We start from the raw sequence: 6,289 nt of genomic DNA, 5'->3' as shown, positions 1-6,289 counted from the left end.
TGGCTGGAACATGACTTCTGAGGCTGCTGGGGGTGATCTCAGAGTACTTGTAAAATAACCCAAACAGTCCTGCTGCCATGAGGACTTCCAACCAGCTGATAGTAAGGGCACTGCCTGACTGACAGGTCCCTGCACGGGGCTGCCGGGTACATGGGGAGGGCTTATAAAACAGCAAGCACCTGACAGTGGCAATCATTCACAGAAAGCAATAGGGGAAACGTGGCTCAGTATTGGCATTTCTAACAGTACTGAACAGTCCTTGACAGCGGCTAACAGTGCTTGGGTAGTCCTTCACTTCTCGCCACAAGAAGAGGGGGGTCCTTCTGGTCTTTCTCAGTTGGAGTGAGTCCTGAGTCACAAGATGTTGAATTAACATGATTCTAGTGGAGGGCTCTTATTTAAAATTTTATTAAGGCCAGGGGTGGTGGCGCATGTCTTCAATCCCAGCCCTTGGAAGACAGGCAAATAGATCTCTGTGAGTTCCTGGACAGCCTGGTCTACATAGTGAGGGCTATGTAGAGAATCCCTGTCTCAAAGAAACAAATGTGGTTGTGCTCCAGGACTGCTGCTATGCAGTGGAGCCGAATTCATCATACAAAGACATGACATCCCCCTGGAGTGATGGCTTACAGAATGCAGTGGATGTGCCCGATAACGTGAAAAAGCCTATCACCAGACGTCTGTGACCTGAAGTTTACCATGAAAAAAACTAAAGTGTATGGATTTTGACATAGATTATACCCTTGCTGTGTACAAGTCTCTTGGCTGTGAGCTTACTGTGGAGAGATTAGTTTCCATTGGCTCTCCTTAGGAGATGCTCAGCTTTGCATATGATTGTACATTTTTTACCAGAGGGCTTGCCTTTGACCATTCTATGGAAATTTTTTGAAAGTTGATGCCTATGGAAACCTCTTGTTTTGTGTGCACAGATTTAACTTCATAAGAGGACCAGAAACTAGAGAGCAATATCCAAATAAATTTATCCTAGGAGATGGCACAAAACAGTTTTACATTCTGAACACACTTTTCAATCTTCCAGAGATCCACCTGTTGGCGTGCCTAGCAGAAGTTTTTACTTACTAATTGTCCCCGATACACCAGTTGTAACATAGGATTTAAAGATGGGGACCTCTTCATATCCTACTGGAGTATGCTCCAGGGTATGAGAGACACGGTGCATAGGGTCCATTACAAAGGCTCCCTTTAGGAAAAGACAGTTGAAAATCGTGAGAAGTATACAGTCAAAAATGGGAAGTTGCCATCGCTTCTGAGTTAGATGAAGGAAGTACGGAAAATGTTTCTTGCCACTAACAGTGACTATAAATACACAAATAAAATCATGGCTTACCTGTCTGAGTTCCCACATGCCCCTAGCCTAGGAGCTCCCATCAACCACAGCAGTTTTACTTTGGTCTGATTTTGGATGCACAGAAACCTTTTTTTTTTTTTTTTTTGATAAGGCACAATAGTATATCAGGTGGATACTAAAACTGGGAATCTGAACATTGGTACCTACTCAGGCTCCCTGCTGTGTGGCATCACCTCTTAGGAGATTCATCTGATAGCCTGTGACCTGTTGGTTGGGAGTCAAGGGCAAAGGCACTTTGTATATTAGAGAACACATTTCTTGAGGCATTTTGAAGGCACTAAGTATGTGACCAACATCAGTGCTAGAATGTGCCCTGGGACACTCAGACAATCCTTGGTGGTCAGGAAGGGTGGCATTAATGGGGTCACATGATAGATGGGTGGGAACTAGTCCTGTGGTATTAGAGCCTTTTGATGAAGTTGATTCTAGCATCCTCTGGGGAGAAGAGATGTTGGCTCAAGCTTCCAGAAAATTATTTCCCAGAACACTTACAGGGACAATGGCATGAATAAGAGACACTGATCTCCAAAGAGAGGGTCCCACTGGGAAGAATGGATAGACATTTGGGGAGTGTCACAGGTTCGTAAACAGTCCCAGATATTCGAGTAAATTCAGAGCTCTGGGACAGACACATTGAAAGAGTATGGGGGTTCAAGACAGAATCACTTCAGTGTCAGCCACAGTGCTGATGAGTTCATGTTCAATTTAATATCTAATTCTACTTGGTTGGTTTTATACAGGGGACAATGCCCTCCAAATGTCCCTAGAGCACTCCTAGATCCATTTGTAGGGGAAGAGTACAGTAGTCTTAGCAAGGTTTAATTTTAGCCAGTGCTCGTATTTAAGACAGTTCTTTATTTTGTTGAAACCTGAGGACAGCCAGGCTTATTAGTTCTCTCTGAGCTCCGTCCTGCTCCTCCAGGGCAGCTCGAGTCAGTCACATCCTCATCAGTTTTCTGAGCCCTGATTTCACCTTGGCTATGTGCTCAGGTGACACCCACAGAGCAGACCAGCTTCTCAAGCATAGCGGGGTTTTCTTTTTGTGTGTGTGTATAAATACAAATTATGCATGTGGAGAATGAGTATCCTCTTCTGAAGCTCTTGGAGACAAAGTATTTACAATTTCACCTTTCTGCAGATTGTGAAATATTTGCAGAGCCACCATGAGACATGTGGATGAAGGAGCCCAAGACTAAACATGCAATCCATTAGCATTTCCTATGTACCTAATATACACAATCCAAAACTAATGTAAATAACATAGTCAACCATTTTGAGTATGAAGCACAGTTTTATGATGTGAAAGTCACTTGTGAATCATTTCAGCACCCAGAAAGTTTTGGATTTTGAAGCACTGCCTCTTTTTGCTTTTTTTTTTTTTTTTTTTTTTTTTTAGTTTTTAAGACAGGGTTTCTCTAAGTAACTCTGGCTATCCTGGAACCCTCTCTGTAGACCAGGCTGGCCTTGAACTTAGAGATCTGCCTGCCTCTGCCTCCTGAATGCTGGGATTAAAGGTGTGTGCCACCACCCAGTGGAACACTAAGAGTTTTGTTTGTTTTTTTTAAAGTAACAACTTTTGGGTTTTTTTTTGTGAGTTTCACATAATGCACCCCAGTTCTGCTTAACTCTCTGTCCCCTCATATCTGTCCTTTGTCCTTGCAGCCTCCCCCCAAAAACACGTACACACACACCCCAACACCACTACCACCGCCACCACCACCAACAAACTAAAGTATAGGAAACATCTTTTAGTGGAAACTGTAGTGTCTCACAGTATACCCTTCTCTCCACACATCTTCACTTGCAAATGTTCCTTGCAATGAGTCCTTGGTCTGGTTCAGGTCTCTGGCTTCTGTGACACCATCAATACTGGATCCTCACTCTGGCTCCTCCCAGTTATTCTGTTGGTGTGGTGTGTCATGGAGATCCTGCAGCTTTGGAACAGCAGAATTGGACCTTTCACATGTTTCAACCATTCACAGATGATAAAGGTTTGGATCTGGGCCTGGGTGGTATCTGAGTGTCAAGGCCTGGGTAGCTGCTGCCTGTCTAGCCAGCCTCGTAACAGCTGATATTACTGTTACTAGGAATCTTTCTCATACAAGTTGATTGCATATTATGTTCTGTTCTATGCATTGATGTTCTTGGAAACCAATCACAGTAGAGATCTGTTAGAACTGCTTTGTATAGTTAGCTACAATAAACTTGGACCCAAACCATCTGCCCAGCAGCACTTCCTGCACCTATGCATGAGCTTTTATGGTTTTTCCTTTATAAACTGCCCCTGGGATGGACCCCAACATAAGAGAGACACATACACCAATATAAGAAACCATTTGCAATAAGACTTCCATTTTGAGTAGGGGATCAAATAAAGTTTTAAGTTCCCAAGTCCTCCCTGGGAACTGACATCCTACCTGGCAGAAGGAGACATGTATGTGGGTAACTGGCACCCTGGTTGGCAAGTTAGGACATAAATGTTAGAGCAAGTCACCCCACCACAGTGAGAACAGGGTAAGCATGACACAAAGACATGTTCCTAAGGAAGTTCCTTATCCCTAAATCCTAATTGGAGAAATAACTTGATATTTCTCCAATATAGATGTTTGTGGATTTCAAATTTAAAAGCTATATAGGATCTTGGTTCAGGGTTTAAGTCAGCTCCTTAGTCTGGTTTGTGGCCCTGATCAATCAGTCCTGGGTGAATGCTCAATAAACTATCTCAGTGTGACGGAGACGGTTGTGCTGCCCAGAAGACGTGCAGAGCCTGCTCTCCTGAGTGCTGCAGCCAGCAAGGGACAGGGCCAGATCACCAGTTCCCAAGGCTCCAGGGCCATTTCTTTCAACTACAGCAGGTGGTGAAGGGTAGGAGGCGGGGAGGGTCTCACCCTGTATCCATACCACCTCACAGCAGATGAGTGACAGGGCTAGCTCTCCCTCCTCTGTTCTCAGGGTTGGCCCCCTTGATCAGGGACAGTACTACTGTGCTAGCCAGGCAAGGTGCAAGGCCCACTCTCTGGAGTGCTGTGGCCGGTGAGTGGCAGGGACAGCTCTCCAGTTCTGATGACCCCAGAGCCAGCTTTCCCAACTGCTGCAGATGTCGAGGGACAAGGCGGGAAGGCATCACCCCCACGCACACACCACCTCATGCCAGATGGCAGATGAGTTGCTTGAGCTCTGGTCCTCAGAGCTGGCTCACCTGTGCCCCTGTCCCCTAGGGTCAGCTCTGCTGTGCTGTACAGGTAAGGTGCAGGGCCTGCTCTCTTGAGGTCTACAGCTGGTGAGGGGCAGAGCTACCTCTCCTGAACTCATGACCCAGTAGACAGCTTTCCTGACTGCTGGAGGTGTCAAGGGACAGTATGTGGGGGGCGAGGAATGACCTCTGAACCAGTACCACCCCATGGCAGACAAGTGACAGGGTCAGCTGTTCCACACGCATGCACTTGGGGCTGGCTCACCCACACACCTGTCCCTGCCACTAGGAATAGTCACACTGTGCTGCCTGGATGAGGCGTGGAACCAGCTCTCCCAAGTGCTACCTCCAATGAGAAATTGGGCCATCTCTCTAGAACATTACAGTCTGTGAGGGGCAGGGCCAGTTCTGCACATTCCCTGGACGTCCATGCGATTCCCCAGCTGCCTCCCCAACCAGGGACATCCTCATGTTCTCTAGTGGTAGTATGCGCTATGGATGACCCCTGCTACTGCATAGGCATGGACTCAGACATGGCAGCTGGGGCTAGGACCTCACCATGGCCCCAGGTGACAGGGCTGGCCACTCATAACAGGCTATCTCTCTTCACCCTTGAGTTCCATCTCCTTCATAAAATGCTCAAGCTGCTCCACTTCTCTTTCTCTCCCGTCTGACCACCACATACTTGCATGTTGTGGTAGCTTGTGCTGCAGGCTGGCCATGTGGCTGGGTGACACTCTACATCCATGCTGGTGGCAGCAAGCAGGTGTCTATGGCCCACCTATGCCATTTGCTGGAAGAGAGGTCTGTGGGTTGCATGGCGGTCCACAGGTCCCAGTCTTCCTCCTTCTGCCCTGTGCTGCCTGGATTTGATTTGATTTAATTTGATTTGATTGAGTCCTAGGCATAAGACACCTTTGGCCATCAAGGCCAAATCAAGTTAGGATGAACAGAGGACTGCTATCTGCTCTGTTCCTGACTGATACAAGAGTACCACCACCAACAAGGTATCTCTTTGCCCATTGCCAGGGGTAAGGGGCTAGCAAGTTGTCTGGTTTGTTTGTTTGCTTATTTATTTATTTAGAAATTACATGTATTTATTTTAAAGAAGGTCACTTGTATGTCAGAGTACACATGTGGACGTCAGAGGACAACTTGTTAAAGTCTCTTCTCTCCTTCTATGTAGGCCCCAGAGATCACACTCTGGTCATCAGTCAAGTGCCCTTCCCACTGTGCTGTCTCCTGCCCCCATTTTGCTGGTTAGATTTTTGACATAGTGCTCAACTTGTGGCTTACATGGAATAGCTTGAATGGAAAGATGAATCCTTCTTCTCTGGTGCCCTAAGACCACAATTCACACATCATATTCCAGCCCCAGACCTCTTTGTTAAGTGTCAAACCTGGGACAACTGGCTGGGTGCCTATTTAACATATCAAAGCAGGGTGTGGCTGGCATAGCCACTCTCTACCCTGAACTTTCCAGCCCAGCAGCTTGGCTGCCCTTCACCCAAAGGCTCCTCAAATATAATCCAGACATTTTGGTTACCTCCTGTCTCTATGCCCCTCTTTCTCTTCTTCTCGGTGCTGTACTTGGTTCCTGCCCCATTCCCCAAATGTGCTTGCTCCTGGCTAAGCTCTCCCACATATCTATAATAACCCTACCTCCATCACACCTAGGAGCAGCCATGTCCCATCCTCTTCCCTCCTCTCCTCTCCTCCCCTCCCCT

General features: G+C 46.8%; 1 non-coding gene and 1 pseudogene across 1 annotated transcript; one reads left to right on the top strand and one right to left on the bottom strand.

The window, feature by feature from the left end:
* Positions 1-602: 602 nt before the first annotated feature.
* Positions 603-1,549, top strand: LOC116067842 (annotated as a pseudogene).
* Positions 1,550-5,453: 3,904 nt separating this feature from the next.
* Positions 5,454-5,596, bottom strand: LOC116071767. Its single transcript, XR_004111136.1, has one exon. It is a non-coding gene; the product is annotated as a small nucleolar RNA SNORA48 (small nucleolar RNA).
* Between the last annotated feature and the right edge of the window lie 693 nt (positions 5,597-6,289).

The sequence above is a fragment of the Mastomys coucha genome, unplaced genomic scaffold (genome assembly GCF_008632895.1).
Source record: "Mastomys coucha isolate ucsf_1 unplaced genomic scaffold, UCSF_Mcou_1 pScaffold22, whole genome shotgun sequence".
In the NCBI taxonomy this organism is placed as follows: Eukaryota; Metazoa; Chordata; class Mammalia; order Rodentia; family Muridae; genus Mastomys; species Mastomys coucha.
This window is presented reverse-complemented; position numbering and strand designations above follow the sequence as displayed.